Below are 15,780 nucleotides of genomic sequence, written 5' to 3' on the forward strand. Positions count from 1 at the left end.
ATCCATGGGGAAAGACTGTCAAATTTCCCCCTCAATCCGTTCAATACTCTGTCATTTTGTTGAAAGTCAGACAACCAGCCCACACACCGAGGTGTGGTGCCGACCGGGTCCAGTGGGCTCTGGCCTTTGTCGGATGTCTTCTACTCGAGGTGTCCTTGACTTTCTACGATAGACATATTTCTGAAAACTGAGTTTCTGAAATCGTGCCCAAGGTGGCTTGGTTACCCCCCTACCAAAATGGGTCACAGCCGTAATAGGCAAAGTCCCGAAGCGCTGGACCCTTCAGCGCTTCAGAGCTTCGCCCCTACTACTGCTCTAAAAGAATTGGTCCTGGTAATCCAAAAAATTTAGGGAAGCGCTGGACCCTTCAGCGCTTCGCTCATATCCCCCCTACTACGGCTGTAGCATAGGGGAACCGCCAGAAGCGCTGGACCCTTCAGCGCTTCGTCCCTACTACGGCTGTAGCATAGGGGAACCGCCAGAAGCGCTGGACCCTTCAGCGCTTCGTCCCTACTACGGCTGTAGCATAGGGGAACCGCCAGAAGCGCTGGACCCTTCAGCGCTTCGCTCCTATCCCCTAGTTTACACTGGGTAGTCTGTTCCTATCATTGTGCGCAAGGTGGCTTGGTTACCCCCTACCAAAATGGGTCACAGCCGTAATAGGCGAAGTGCAGAAGCGCTGGAACCTTCAGCGCTTCGCCCCTATCACGGCTTTAAAACCCGAGCGAAAAACTCTATGTCCTTAAACGAAATACCCGTTTTGCGCGGTCCATATCTCCGCGACAACACAACGCACAGCCGGGACACTCATATCTAATTGTAGTACAAGTCTACCTCTACAAACACATCCGAGTGGATCCTGGATGCGCAGCCGAGGCACCACGCGGTCAAAGTAGGTCGCAGGGGCCCTATTACGCGCGCCATATCTACCCGGAAATGGAACGCACAGCGGGGATTCTTATACTGAATACACGGTCCCGACGTCCTCTAACTACCCATATAAGCAGAATAATAAACGGGTACCCACAGCCGAGGCAGCACGTATTTGAAAACCGCCGACCGATCTTCATACTCAGAGTATTGGCGCTATCGCTGTGATTTTGTCAGTTTCCTTAAACCAAATCGCCGTCTTGCGCGGTCCATATCCCCGCGAATACACAACGCACAGCCGGGACACCTATGCCGACGTGTAGCCACCGTCAACCTCTAAAGACATGTGGAGGGGGATCCACAATCGGACACTCACAGCCGAGGCACGACGCGGTCAAAGTAGGTCGCAGGGACCATATTACGCGCGCCATATCTACCCGGAAATATGAGTATCCCCGCACAGCGGGGATACTCATGCCCAGTTGTCGAGCTGGAAGTCCTCTAACCACCCATCTAGACACTCCTATAAACGGATAACCACAGCCGATGCAGCGCGTGTTTGAAAACCGCCGACCGATCTTCATACTCTGACAAAATCACAGCGAAAGACTTAAACGAAATACCCGTTTTGCGAGGTGCATATCTCCGCGAAAACACAACGCACAGCCGGGACACTTATATGTAACTGTAGTCCAAGTCCCACTCTACAAAACTATCCGAGTGGATCCTGGATGCGAGGTCCACAGCCGAGGCACGGTGTAGTCAAAGTAGGTCGCAGGGACCACATTACGCGCGCCATATCTACCCGGAAATAGAACGCACAGCGGGGATTCTTATACTGAATACACGGCCCCGACGTCCTCTAACCAACTATGTAAGCTGAATAATAAACGGATACACACAGCCGAGGCAGCGCGTGTTTGAAAACAGCCGGCCGATCTTCATACTCTGACAACAGCGCCAAATCTTCCTGTCGTTTTTTTTCTGTGTCTACGCACAGGGTAATCCATCTGCTAACACTCTGTCGTTTTTTTTCCTACATCTGGTATTCTAACACTCTGTCTTTTTTTTGAGGCTGTGTCCCATCACATTTACACCCAGAAATATGCATGCAAGTGAACAAGAACGAGGAGACTGATAGACAGGTTCAAAGAAAACCATTTATTTAGAGGTGCTTCTGGCTGCTCTTTTACGAGACGGTTTCTGCCGGGCAGTGGATGTCGACGGTGAGTCCGAGCCGGTGGAGGATTCGGATTTGGAGGGAGACGACGACTGGACCGCCGACTCGAATTCCTTCCTCACATTTGCAGACCGTCTGCTGTCCAGCGAGAGAGCATAGAACCGGTCGGCCGTGTCTGTATTGTGGCACATGAAGTCAGTGATCTGCTTCCTCACCCCGGATCCGTGGCACGTCTTTGCCTGGAAACAGCAGAGGACACCAAAGGTTAGGAAAGCCAATGTATTGTAACAAAGCACCAGTGGGAGGTCGACTGACTGACAGACAAAATTAAACTCACATATGCAGACACTGCGGTCCTGATATCGATGAAGGTGGGCCGGCCGGGCAGACCCATCTCGGCCCAGGCCGTCTGCATGTGCTGGACTAGGTTTTTAACGGGGCCCTTCCCCGACGTGGTCAGCAACCGGTTATTCTGCGGATTGAGGTCATTGCGAAGCCGCATCCATCTCTCCAACCAGCTGAACTCGTCCGGGTGGAGGAACACTTGAGCGGGGCCAAAGTCGCGGTTCGTCTTGTGGTCGCTGACCTGCAATGCACAGCCATCAAACATTTGAAACGCAGCACACCAGATTGCAGGCTAACTTTAGAGTGAGTGCGGCCCCCAACCGGTACTTACAGCGATGACGAAGCCCGCGTCCTTGTCGGTTCTCTTCTCGGACGCATCCATGACCTCGTCTATGGTCATGTTCGTCAGCACGCCGGGTCTGTGGCCATAGACGGAGGCCACAAACAGGGAGAAAAACCCGTAAAAGGTGTAGCGGAGAGAAGCGCTGCAACCCAAGGCCTCCATTTCGTCTACAGAGGGGACAGGGGGAGAGACAAAGGGACGGTTAGCCGCCTGTAAAGAGACCGGTGTTAGTCAGGTGCAGACGGTCCCACTGTGGCTTACCCAGTATCAGCGGGATCCTGGCTTTCGCCTTAGCCTGACACACCCGCAGGCTTCTCTTCGACAGAAGCTGCGACATCTTCGTGCCCTTCACCTTCATCCGGTGGAGCAACACGGGCTTAGTCAGTTGATCGAGGCTGGCTTTCACAGCCCGCACAATTGTCGTGCGTTGGCCCATGGTCAGCCTGCTGCCCTTGGGTGGGGCCTCCTTCAAGTACTGCACAAAGTGGTAAATGTTCTGCAGGTAACAGCTGGCAGTGGTGACCTGCATGCCAGCTTCTCTGAGGTGATCCGCATAGCTGCAGAGAAAGAAGCACCACAATGTCACACAGATACAGTGGGAGTCTGGGCCGCGATCACCAGGAGGCTGCATCTCCCCTCCCAGAATGTGCACCACCCCGAGCCTGGGCTTTGAAACCTCACCTCATGATGCCATCCACGTTGTCCAGGAAGCACCAGTCCCACAGCGCCGTCTCTCCGTACGCAAGGTAGAAGACGAAGGTCTTTATCCGGCTCAGTTTGGAGTACGCGTTCTCTTGGCTCTTGCTGCTGCCATGCATCCCCCCGTGCAGTTTGCTGTACTGATCCAAATACCGACCTGTGAATGACGGTTTCATTTAACACGTTTGAACACCACACACAGACACACACACACACAGAAGTTACCGGCGGTCCTTACGTATCTCCTTTGGAAGAGGGAGTTCCCCCGACTTGCAGGACCTGCCATGCTGCCCGAGGAGTGATTGCAAGGTGGCCTGGCCGGCCGACGGGCGTGCAGCTCGCTTCGCACCGCACGACTCCTCTGCCACATCTACCCCCGCCTGGCTTGGCCCCGCCGCCTCCTCCTCCTCCTCCGCCCTACTCGGCCCTGCCTCGGCTTCGCCCGACTGCTGTGTGCTCTGGCGGAGCTCCCGTCGCAGGACCCCTTGCAAGATCGTCAAAGTCCTCTGCAAGTCTCTTTCGACCACGCGCAGCCTGCGTGCCGAGCGCTTCAGTCTCTCGCTCACCGCGATGCACCGAGGCCGGGGACACCGATGCCGCCGCTGCTGGTAATCAGGCTCCTCCGGCAGGCGGTGGAGGTCCGGTCCCGTGGACATCGGAACCGGAGGGTTCGTGGTCCTCAGCGCAGCCAGGAGACGCACCGTCACCTCTCGCTTGACTTCGGCCAGCCTCGACGCAGCATCAGCGGCGGGGTGACTGCTGACGAGATGCCTGTCCAGTCTCGTGCCGTGATAGGAGCAGTCTGGAGCAGGACAAGGCTCGCGTCGAATGTTCACCCTGCCCGTCGCCATGTTCAGCAACAGTCTCCTCTCGATCTCGTTCTTGACCAGGTGAGCCTTACTCAGGTGCCGGGACAGGGCAGCCCACGTCTCGCCGCACACCGGGCAGCGGTTGCCTCGTCTGGTCGGTGTCATCCCTGAACGCTGATTTGTGAACGCCTCCGGCAGACGAAAGAACACGACTCACCTCCGCGGAGATCTGCTGGCGAAATGAGAGGACAAAGAGAGTTTTTTTGGGGCAACAGGGCGGCCATTTATACTCGAGCAGGCTCCACGCCCACCGGGACGGGTGGCCGGCGGCTCAAAGCGCGAAGGAGCGGGCGCCTCACTGTCATTGAGGTCCTGTCGTGTCCTTTCCTCGACTCGGCCGCCGCTTTCGAGGGCGAAAAGGGGCCGCTAACCCTAACCGGCCTTATAGCAGTGACTGATTTTCACTAAAGCCGTCTGTCCTGCCTGAAAAGTCAAGAGAGAGAGGTAAGTGTTGTTCCTTTTAAATGTGTTAATAATTTGAATGATATTAACCTCTTGTACACGAGACCCCCCTTTAAGAATACCTGATATGAATTGAGTCCAGTTTTTTTTAATATATATAGAGATATATTCTTAATGAAATGAAATTGCTATTTTTTAAACATAGCTATCGTTATTTCCAAATAGCGGGCATCTATCTCTTGTTTTAGGTAAACTGTACGCACTCTTTAATACGAAATACTCTCGTTTCTAATAATAATTTGCTAAAGAGGCAACACACTGTGAAATAAAAGAAACATTACAGATAAAAATGTGTACTGGCCTACTCCCTAACTTATCCTACAACTTTGTGTTTATTCTATTATTTCAGAATGGCGTTACACACTCTTATATGGACAAAGCCTCCCACGCCATATTTCAGGCCACCACCAATCCACCTTTGAATAGTGATGGTAGCGGAGCAGCCCAGGGTGGTGGCCTGGGAGTTCGATGCTTCTGATGCGAGACCAGCATCCACAAAGCACAATGTGCTGGCCGCCATTTCAGACGGAAAGTCGGTGGCCAAAGTAACCATCTACGAGGAGTTTTCTTCAAAATTTCAGGAGGGTAGGCGCTACATTCTAAAGGGACACTCCTTAAGAGGGCAGTCTCCGCCATATCTAATTAATATAAGTAGAGAGACCATGTTCTTCAGAAGCGTGCCAATAGAAATGACAGAGGAGCTGACACAGCAGGCGGAGGCCTTGATACGTCCCATCTCTCTGCTGACCCCACTAAGTAGCTGCAGTGAGGCAAAGGGCCTAGTGACCGTGGAGGGGGAGGTGATCGAAGTAAGTTCAGTTTTAACCTATGGTGGTGTATATATAAGGAAAAAAGAGTTGGTATAAAATGTGAATTAACTCACAATTCCATCTTTTTCAGCTGTCCACGCTCAAAAAGATCACCAAGGGCAAATAAATATTTCCCATGAGAAATATTAAACTGCAGCAGGTAGGCAATCCTCTCTCTCTCTCTCTATTCATATTTAATAATCTAATTATAGAATTAGAAATTAAAAATAAAAACATTATTTCACATGACTTTCTACAGGGGGATACACAGCTGTCGCTGTGCCTCTGGAGGAAGGTTTCAGTGAAAAAGCTGCACATTGGGGCACGGATGAAAGTGTCCCACCTGAAAGCTACTCAGTCGGACTATGGGTTGCAGCTGCAGTCCACCAACTTCTCAACAATCGAGGTAGCCCTACTTGGTTGTTGCTGTTGTATTCATTATTACATTTTTTTAAATAATATTGACATTCATTTTTTAGACTAATTTCTTTACATAATCACATCTTCAAAATACACACAGCGAAGTCTGCTGAATTGATGTTGTGAATTTATTGTATGTAAATAAAATATATTTGAAGTGACATTAAAAAAACAAATATGAACAAAGGATGACATTTAAAATGAATAAGCAAAGCACGGGCTAGGTAGAATATTTGGATTTTTAAAAAATGTTAAGGAGTAGCTACATTGATGTTTGGGTGATTTGTGACAGAGGATATCTAACAAGGTAACGTGATGTGTTTCTCTCGACAGGAGGTCAACTCAGATGACGTGGTGGGCGCTTTCGGGGTGATGGACGCTGAGGGTGAGCCAGGCAGCCTGAACCTCCTGCTGGATCATTACAGAGGCTCTGTGGACCCCCATAGAACCGTTATTAATCAATCCCCCACTGAAAATTAGGATAAAGTTGACGGGGAACCACATCACTAAAGTAACTGTAGAATAGTTAACTGTTGTTCACATGTTCCTTTATTTGTATTCATATTTGTAATGTATTTGTTATTTTGTATTCAGGGTTTCATTATGTTGTTATTTTTTACCTTTCATATTCAAATGTGTTTAAGTGTTTTATGTTAAATCGCATTAAATTAAGATGTTAAAAGTCAAACTCTGCCTTTGTAATGGTGTGCATTGTTTCACGTAAACTTCATTTTATATTTTAAATGCTGTGACTTATTTTCTAAAGATGTTTAGAGCGTCTGAGTCAATCCGGGTCCGCAGAGCATGTTGGAGAACCAAGAGGAGAGCAGGAGGTCTGCGGGGTCCGTGCCCACGGCAGAGTGCCAGCCATCGGTAAAATACATCCAAGCAACACATTAATATAATAATACACACATGTAATTATAGTCAGATCTATCGTGCTCTAGATAGGACCTGTTCATTTAGACATTCACACAGTCGGTGATTTATAGCTAGTTGTAATGGTAATACATCGTAAATAATAGTACTTTCTGCATTTGGCAGCTTCAAGGTGTTGCTTTTAGCCTAGATTAGGCTACGTGTTTTACTTCTTCGTAGGCTATGCTCTCCGTTTGTAAAACAAGACTGTGATTCACTGAGTCTATATATCGCCTACATACAGATTTCACCACTTATGTATCATAGTCGTCAGTTATTCTGCCTCTGTTTATTCTCTGTTTAGTATTAACGAACAATCCAATTTGCTCGGTTTTTTGGTTGATTCTCTCTGTTGTGTCAAGTAGTTTTCTTTTATTTCATTTAGTTTAATCCACATATCGGGTGCTGGGCAGCGCTTCAGCAGCGTTTAAATGGAAAAGCGCTCCAACCTCTGAGGGCTTTTTTCTAATGTTTCTATGACAACAATATCTTGACAACATATCACCACTCTAACCACAGTTGTATGATAGACTAGCATCGCTCTTTGGCTTTGTATGATCTATTTGGGCCACTATCTATTTGTTTTACATTGTTGTTTCACCGTTGGCTTTAAACGGAGGAATCTCTCTTCATACGGACTATAGATGAGCTCGTCACCTCTCAATCTGAAAGCCGTAACGTTAGAGCAGAGGTAGCCAACACGGTGCCCACGGGCACCTGGTCGCCCGCAGGGACCATGCGAGTCGCCCGCAAGGCATGGTCTAAAAATAGCACTAGGTCCCCATGGAGCTCCGTCTAAAAATTGTAGTTTCTGTTCTTTTTGAATCAAAAACGCTTGCATTCATGTAGATTTTAAAAGGAAGCATTGATAATTTATTAATTAAAATACACTTATTTTTGTCAAGTCCAAGGTTTGTTTTGTCTTCTGGAAGGTGCTTCCTTCTCAATGACGAAACAGACAGAGTTACATTAAATAGCCAAACAAAGCTGTATGATTGAGTGTACTTGCTTTTTGTATTGCTTATGCAATTTCAGAGTCCAAGGACAGAGGGTGTAATTTGTTGTACAGATTATAAATAAAAAATATTTGAGACAGACAGAGACGGACAGAGAGAGATATACATGGAGAGAGAAGTGAGAGAAGGAATGAGAGTAAAAAAATAGAGAGGAGAGAGACAGACGGACAGCTATACAGATATAGATAGAGACAGAATGACTGATAGAGAAAGACAAAGAGAGAGACGCTTTGGCCGAATTGAATGATTCCTGACACGCAGCAGCCGAGACGAATTGGCTGGAGGGGCTCAACAAACTAGTGAGGGGCGCAACCACACTGGCAAAGTTCTTACAGAACCCACGGTAATACCCGCACATTCCCAGGAACCGGCGGAGTTGTCGCCGTGTCTCCGGCACTGTGAAATCCAGGATCGCCTGAACTTTGGCGGATAGAGGGCGCACCTGCCTTCCCAGATAGGTGACCACCGTCTTACCAAATTCACATTTGGCCAGATTTACAAGATCACCAACAACAGTGTAGCAGTGTTATAGTCTTGTGTTTGATTTGGCCAGAGGTGATTTATTATACAGTGATATTGCAGAGGGCAGGAATGTTTTCCTGTATCTTTCCTTGTGACAGCGGAGCTGGATCAGTCTATTGGAGAAATTGCTCCGCTGTCCCTGCAGTAGGTGGTGGAGAGGGTGGTCAGGGTTATCCAATATGGACAATAGTTTCTTCAGTGTCCTCCTCTCCACCACCTCTTCCAGAATGTCTTGTTTGCAGCCAATGATGGAGCCGGCCTTCTTATAGTTTAAGTCTGTTGGTGTCTCCGGCTCCAATGCTGCTCCCCCAGCAGACTATGGCGAAGTAAAGTGCACTGGCCACAACAGACTGGTAGAACATCTCCAGCATCTTGCTGTACACGTTCAAGGATCGAAGTTTCCTCAAGAAAAAGAGTCGACTCATCCCCTTCTTGTACACAGCGTTGATGTTGGTCTGCCAGTTCAGTCTGTTGTCGATGGAGACACCCAGGTACTTGTACTCCTCCACCATGTCCACATCCTCTCCCAGAACTTTCACCGGCTGTGGAGCCGTCGTCTTCCTCCTGAAGTCGACCACCATCTCTCTGGTCTTGGCCACGTTCAGACGCAGGTGATTTCTACCGGCCCACTCTACAAAGTCATCCACTACTGCCCTGTACTCCTCCTCCCGTCCGTCCCCTATACACCCAACCACTGCAGAGTCATCAGAGAACTTCTGCAGATGGATGACACAGAGTTGTACTGGAAGTCAGTGGTGTACAAGGTGAACAGCAAGGGAGACAGAACAGTTCCCTGTGGGGCTCCAGTATCACTGACCACCGTATCAGACAGCACACGGCCCAGTCGGACAAACTGTGGTCTGCCTGTGAGGTAGTCAGTGATCCAGGAGACGGTGGATGCGTTAACCCCCACCACCCGCAGCTTCTCACTCAGCAGCACTGGTTGGATGGTGTTGAATGCACTGGAGAAATCAAAGAAAGTGATTCTCACAGAGCCACCGGGTCCGTCCAGGTGCGACTGAGCTCATTGCAGCAGGTAGATGATGGCGTCGTCCACCCCCACATGAGGCTGATATGCAAATTGCAGAGGGTCCAGTGAGGATTTCACCTGCGGTCGGAGGTGGGCCAAGACCAGCCTCTCATATAAATCTCTTATAAATAAACTGTCTGAAGGCAAAGCAAGTGGTTTAGACCATATTACTGCTGAACACCTTAAATATGCTAGTCCGAGGTTAGCTCCTCTCCTCGCTATTTGTTTTACTGGCTTCATGATTCACGGCTTGTTACCAGACTCAATGCTGTCTGTTCTCTTAGTGCCAGTCATTAAAAACAAAGCTGGTAAAGTATGTAGCCTAGAGAATTACAGGCCCATTGCTTTGGCCAGCGTACTGTCAAAAGTCCTAGAAAGAATCCTGCTGGACAGAATACATGGCTTTATCACCTCCACAGATAACCAGTTCGGCTTTAAAGCCACACATGGCACTGACTTGTGTATATATGCCTTAAAGGACATTGTAAACAAATACAGAGGTCAAAACTCATCAGTTTTGATGTGTTTCATTGATGCCTCCAAAGCTTTTGATCGTGTTAATCATAGTAAGTTATTTTTTTAACTGAGCCAAAGAGGTGTCCCCACATACATTGTGAGAATTCTGGCTTACTGGTATGCGCACCAGACTATGCATGTAAAATGGGGTAAAAGTGTCCGACAAGGGGGAATTTTGTCCCCAATTCTGTTTAATCTGTATATTGATGATCTGTCCAAGCAATTGAAAGCCTGTAACACTGGGTGCATGATTGGAAATACTCTGGTTAATCACATCATGTATGCAGATGATCTGGTGATCTTTAGTCCATCTAGCGCTGGTCTTCAGCAGCTCCTCACTATATGTACTGTGTATGGTGTGGAACATGACATCAAATACAACGCCAGTAAGAGTGCTATCCTGATCTGTCGAACTAAAGAGGACAAATGTCTTAACTTCCCTGACTTCAAATTGTCTGACAATAATCTTGGTGTCTGTGGTGAAGTAAAATATCTTGGTAATTTTATAACAGAACACATGACCGATGATAACGACATTTCTAGGCAATGTCGTATGATGTATGCACAAGCAAACAGTCTCTCACGCAAGTTTGGTATTGTTAGGTTTTTAAGAACAAAGGATGAAGGAGCCTGCAGGCCGCAGGTACTCTTCTTCTGCGAGCTTCTTACTGCGCATCAGAAGAATGAGCTGGACCCGGTCCAAAATTAAAACAATATTTTATGTACTACACAAAGTTCACTTACAAACTGAATTAACTATCAATAGTAATGTTCTCGAGAGCAGAGACCACATACACGCATCTCCTCACAGTCCGGCGCGGCCAGTTAGCTGAAAATGAGAGCTGCAGTGATCTGAGGTAAACTCCCTAAAACATTGTCTTTTGTATCCCCTGAGAGTCGGAAAGTGTCCGATACTGTCATAAAACGTGTGAATGACCCTCCGTGGCGATTAGTGATTGGCTTCATTTGAATTCTGTCCCCTCCCATTATCGATCCCTTAGCAAAACATCTTGGCTCTTCTCAAAACATCTTGAACTCCTCCTCTCTGTCCTGCTGGTCAGCTTGGCATTTGACCATCCCACTGGCCCCCATCCTCCATCGATGAGGTCGCCTCCATTTGCTGCTGCATGTCTGACACCTCACTCAGAATCCCTATCTGACCCTCAAGACTATTCTTAGTGTTTTAATACCTACAGTGACTATACTTCTATGATTTAATACATTCAATGAGTTAATATACTGTAACATATAATATCCTCTATAAGTAAGAATATTGTAAACCTATAATACATTCCACATGGAAACATATTGTGACTAACATATTTATTATTGTGACACTTCTACTCACCACTAGGGGTGTTATTAAATCCTACTAAAATGCATTTAATACTGAAATTCTCCACAGTATGTGTACAGATGGAGTGAAGATGTCCCTGTTCAGAGCATATTGTATACCACTCTACACTGCACAGTTGTGGTCAAACTACAGAAAAAAAGAGCTTACAGAGACTTCAAGTAGCTTACAATGATGCCATGAGAATACTTTTAAAGAGACCGAGATGGAGTAGTGCTAGTGAAATGTTTGTGGCTGCACGAGTCAACACTTTCCAAACTGTTTTAAGAAATCTCATGTATAAATTCATCTGTCGACTGAATGACTCTGAAAATGGGATCATAGTTGTTTTAACCAACATAAGGTTTAGCACCACACGCTACCAGTCCCAGCTGTGGCGACATTGGTACAGCTGTCTCTTTGTAAGGCATTGCTAGGCCTATGTACTTTTATTGTTTGTGTCTGTTTTTTTATGTATTTGTCTCTATGGACCCTGAGTCTGAAATAAAGTCTATCTATCTATCTATCTGACAAATAAGACAAATGCTCCTCTATTTTATCCAAAATTTGAGAGTTCTTTGAGAGAAATTTGAGAGAATTTGAGAGACGCGGACACGGCACCGACACAAGAGGCTCACGCAACCCGTTCTCCTCGGGACGGGATGGTGGTGACACCACAGTCACCACAAGATATACACATGGCGCAAGAACCGCAGATGGTATGTTGGAGTCATCACGGATGACATAGGATTTTAGCGTGTTGACACACACGGGACTTTTTCCTCCTATCCGGCGTTCTAATTACATAATCTGTGTCACTTAACTTTGGCTCAACCTCGTAAGGACCACAGAACTTTGCCTGTAGACAAGAGCCAACCATCGGTAACAAGACCAACACCCGGTCTCCTCGAAGGAAACTGCGACTGAGAGCTTTCCTGTCATATTTTATTTTCATTTCAGATTGTGCGAAGGAAAGGGAGCTGCGAGCTAGCTCGCAGGCAGTGTGCAACCTCTCCCTAAAGCAGTGGCCCCCAAACTAAGGCCCGCGGGCCGGATACGGCCCGCCTCCACATTTGGCCCGGCCCCCTGAACAATACCAGAGACGCATTATTATTTTTTTTCAGTCTGGCCACGCAAATCCTTGACTAGCCCCTGTCGAATATAACGGAATAATGGCGAAAAGGTTAGGTAAGAGAAAAATTGATTCAGAATGCAGGGTATTTAACCTGCAGTGGTCAAACGATTATTTTTTTGTTCAATGCAAAGAAAAGGCTGTTTGTCTCATCTGTCAAGAGGCGGTGGCGGTATTCAAAGAATACAATCTGCGCCGACACTATGAATCCCGTCACAAAGACAAGTATGATAACTTGCCAGGCCAAATGCGAGAAGACAAACTCTCAAAGCTAAAAAAGTGGAGTGTTAGCTCAGCAGAATACATTTGTACGCCAAGCTCAGCTGAACCAGTCATCCGTTCGGGCCAGCTTTCGGGTTGCTCAACTGATAGCAAGCAGTGGTAAACCTTTCACTGATGGAGAGTTTGTCAAGAAATGTTTGAATGCTGTCGCGGAAGAGGTGTGTCCCGAGAAGAAAGATGTCTTTAATGCCGTGAGTCTGTCGGCGAGTACAATCACCAGACGCATTGAAGAAGTCGGGGGTAATGTATATGCCCAGCTGCAGCAGAAGACGAAAGAATTTGACTTTTTTTCATTAGCACTGGATGAGAGCACGGACGTGCAAGACACAGCGCAGCTGCTCATTTTTATTCGTGGAGTTAGCGCAAACTTTGAGATGTGCGAGGAGCTGGCAGCCCTCCAAAGTCTCAAAGGGACTACAACGGGGGAGGATATTTTCGGCAAAGTATGCCAAACCATGGAAGAGTTGGACCTAGACTGGTCAACGCTTGCCAGCATCACGACTGACGGGGCTCCTAGTATGGTGGGCGCGTCTCGTGGTCTAATAGGACGCATGGACCGGGAGATGCAAGAACGGGGTCTCACCGCCTCGATACAAGTCCACTGCCTAATTCACCTGCAAGCACTGTGCTGCAAAGTGTTGAAGTGGGATTCTGTCATGAAGGTTGTGGTGTCATGCATAAACTTCATCAGAGCAAAGGGACTTAAACACAGGCAGTTCCAACAATTCCTGTCTGAACTGGAGTCTGCGCACGGCGATGTGCTGTACTACACAGAGGTCCGATGGTTGAGCCGGGGCAGAGTTTTGAGGCGTTTTTACGAGCTGCTACCCGAAATTAACGCATTTCTTCATTCAAAAGATAAAACGGTCCCAGAGCTGATCGACCCAGAATGGAAATGGCACCTCCCATTTTTAACAGACGTGACAGAAATGCTGAACAGCCTTAACTTGCAGCTACAAGGCCAGGGGAAACTCATTTGCGACATGTATTCTCACATAAAAGCATTTGAGGTGAAACTTGCGCTGCTTTTGGAACAAGTGAAAAATCACAACTTCATCCATCTCCCTGCTACCCAAAACCTCTCTGCAGAGAACCCAGCGGTCCCGTTCCCAGCTGAAAAGTGTGTGGAAGCACTGGAAATGTTGAAGGCGGAGTTCGGTGTGCGATTCCAGCAACTACATGTTAATGCAAAAGAAATCCGTCTTTTCCAGAACCCCTTTCTTGCCGACATCGATGAAGCCCAGCCTTCTTATCAGTTTGAGTTGGCCGAGTTACAGAACTGTGATGTTCTGAAAGATGCATTCAAGCCCAACAGTCTCATTGACTTCTATGCCGCCCTCCCAAACGATACGTACCCTAACATAAAAAAACACGCAATGAAGATGTTTACACTTTTTGGCAGCACGTATATCTGCGAGCAAACCTTTTCACACATGAAACACCTGAAAACTCCGATGAGATCAAGATTGACAGATGAACATCTGCATCAGTGTTTGAGACTGGCTGTGACTAGAATGGAACCTGACATTCAACTTCTCACCAGCCAGATGCAGGCCCACAGTTCACACTGATGAACATACATAGGTAAGCTCACTTTTCTGACTTGAATGAGTCATTCTGAGTATAAACAAATTTAATCATAATAACATCTACTGGGATAAAATCCATCTCCACAACCATACTGGTAGTGAAATGTATTGTGCTGTGTAGGTGCTGTACCACTTAGTTCGGTTTCTCAGCCTGCTTGCTTTGTGGTTTTCACAGGGAAGTTGATGAGAGAGAGCTGCAAACAGCGGTGTCTACAAGCCTACTGGAACCTACAAAAGGATTATAAGCAAGGAACACAAGAACTTTGAGAGACTGCTCATATGAGTCATTTGAGTAAGAGATTCTGCTCTGACAACTAAGCTAAACTTTTACCTGTTAAGATTGTGCACGGCACAACAGAAAGTTAATGTTCAATGGACTTTTTTTCTGTGAAGAACCCAGAGAGGGTTATTTGGTTATTTATTTCATAAATAGTGTTATTATATATTTCCCGACTTTATTTTTTCTGTGAAGAACCCAGAGAGGGTTATTTGGTTATTATTTATTTCACAAATAGTGTTATTTATTTCCTGACTTTTTTCTGTGAAGATCCCGGAAAGGGTTATTAATATTTGGTTATGTGTGGCTTTCTGGAAAACAATAAATGTTTACATTTAGGCACCCCTGCGATCGTCACACTTTTTCTGTTACAAACTGACCCCGGCCCCCATCAGAGAAGGGAAAAGTTATGTGGCCCTCACAGGAAAAAGTTTGGGGACCCCTGCCCTAAAGGAACTCACATAGTCCAAAATGCTGTGTCCGGCGCAAGCCACTTCTCGTGCAGCAGTCGCAGCGGGCCGCGCACCGTGTGCCCAAAAAACAAATCGGCCGGGCTAAACCCAAGAGACTCTTGTATAGTTTCCCGAATGGCGAACAATAGCAATGGCAGGCCCTCATCCCATTCCTCGTTGGACTCAACACAATACTTACGAAGCATAGATTTTAACGTCTGATGAAATCTCTCCAGTGCGCCCTGACTCTCTGGATGATACGCACTGGAGACCTGATGCTTAACAGACAACTCTGACATAACCTGGGCAAAAACCTTGGACATAAAGTTAGACCCTTGATCAGTTTGAATGCGTTTTGGCAACCCAAAGGTGGAAAAGAACTTAACCAATGCTTTCACCACTGCTTTCACCTTTAAGGTGCGCAACGGCACTGCCTCGGGAAAACGTGTAGCGGCGCACATCATAGTAAGCAGATACTGATGACCAGCCTTGGTTTTTGGTAAGGGACCCACACAGTCTATGATGATATGCTCAAAGGGTTCACCAATTACCGGGATGGGATGTAAAGGGGCCAGAGGAATAACCTGGTTTGGTTTCCCCGTTAGTTGGCAAATACTACAGGATCGGCAAAATTTTGTAACATCGGATTTTACCCCTGGCCAAAAAAAATAACGGAGCACCCGATAGTATATTTTTTTTAATACCCAAATGGCCCG

This window comes from Anarhichas minor, unplaced genomic scaffold (assembly GCF_050575085.1).
Source record: "Anarhichas minor isolate MPS153535 unplaced genomic scaffold, ASM5057508v1 ptg000091l, whole genome shotgun sequence".
In the NCBI taxonomy this organism is placed as follows: Eukaryota; Metazoa; Chordata; class Actinopteri; order Perciformes; family Anarhichadidae; genus Anarhichas; species Anarhichas minor.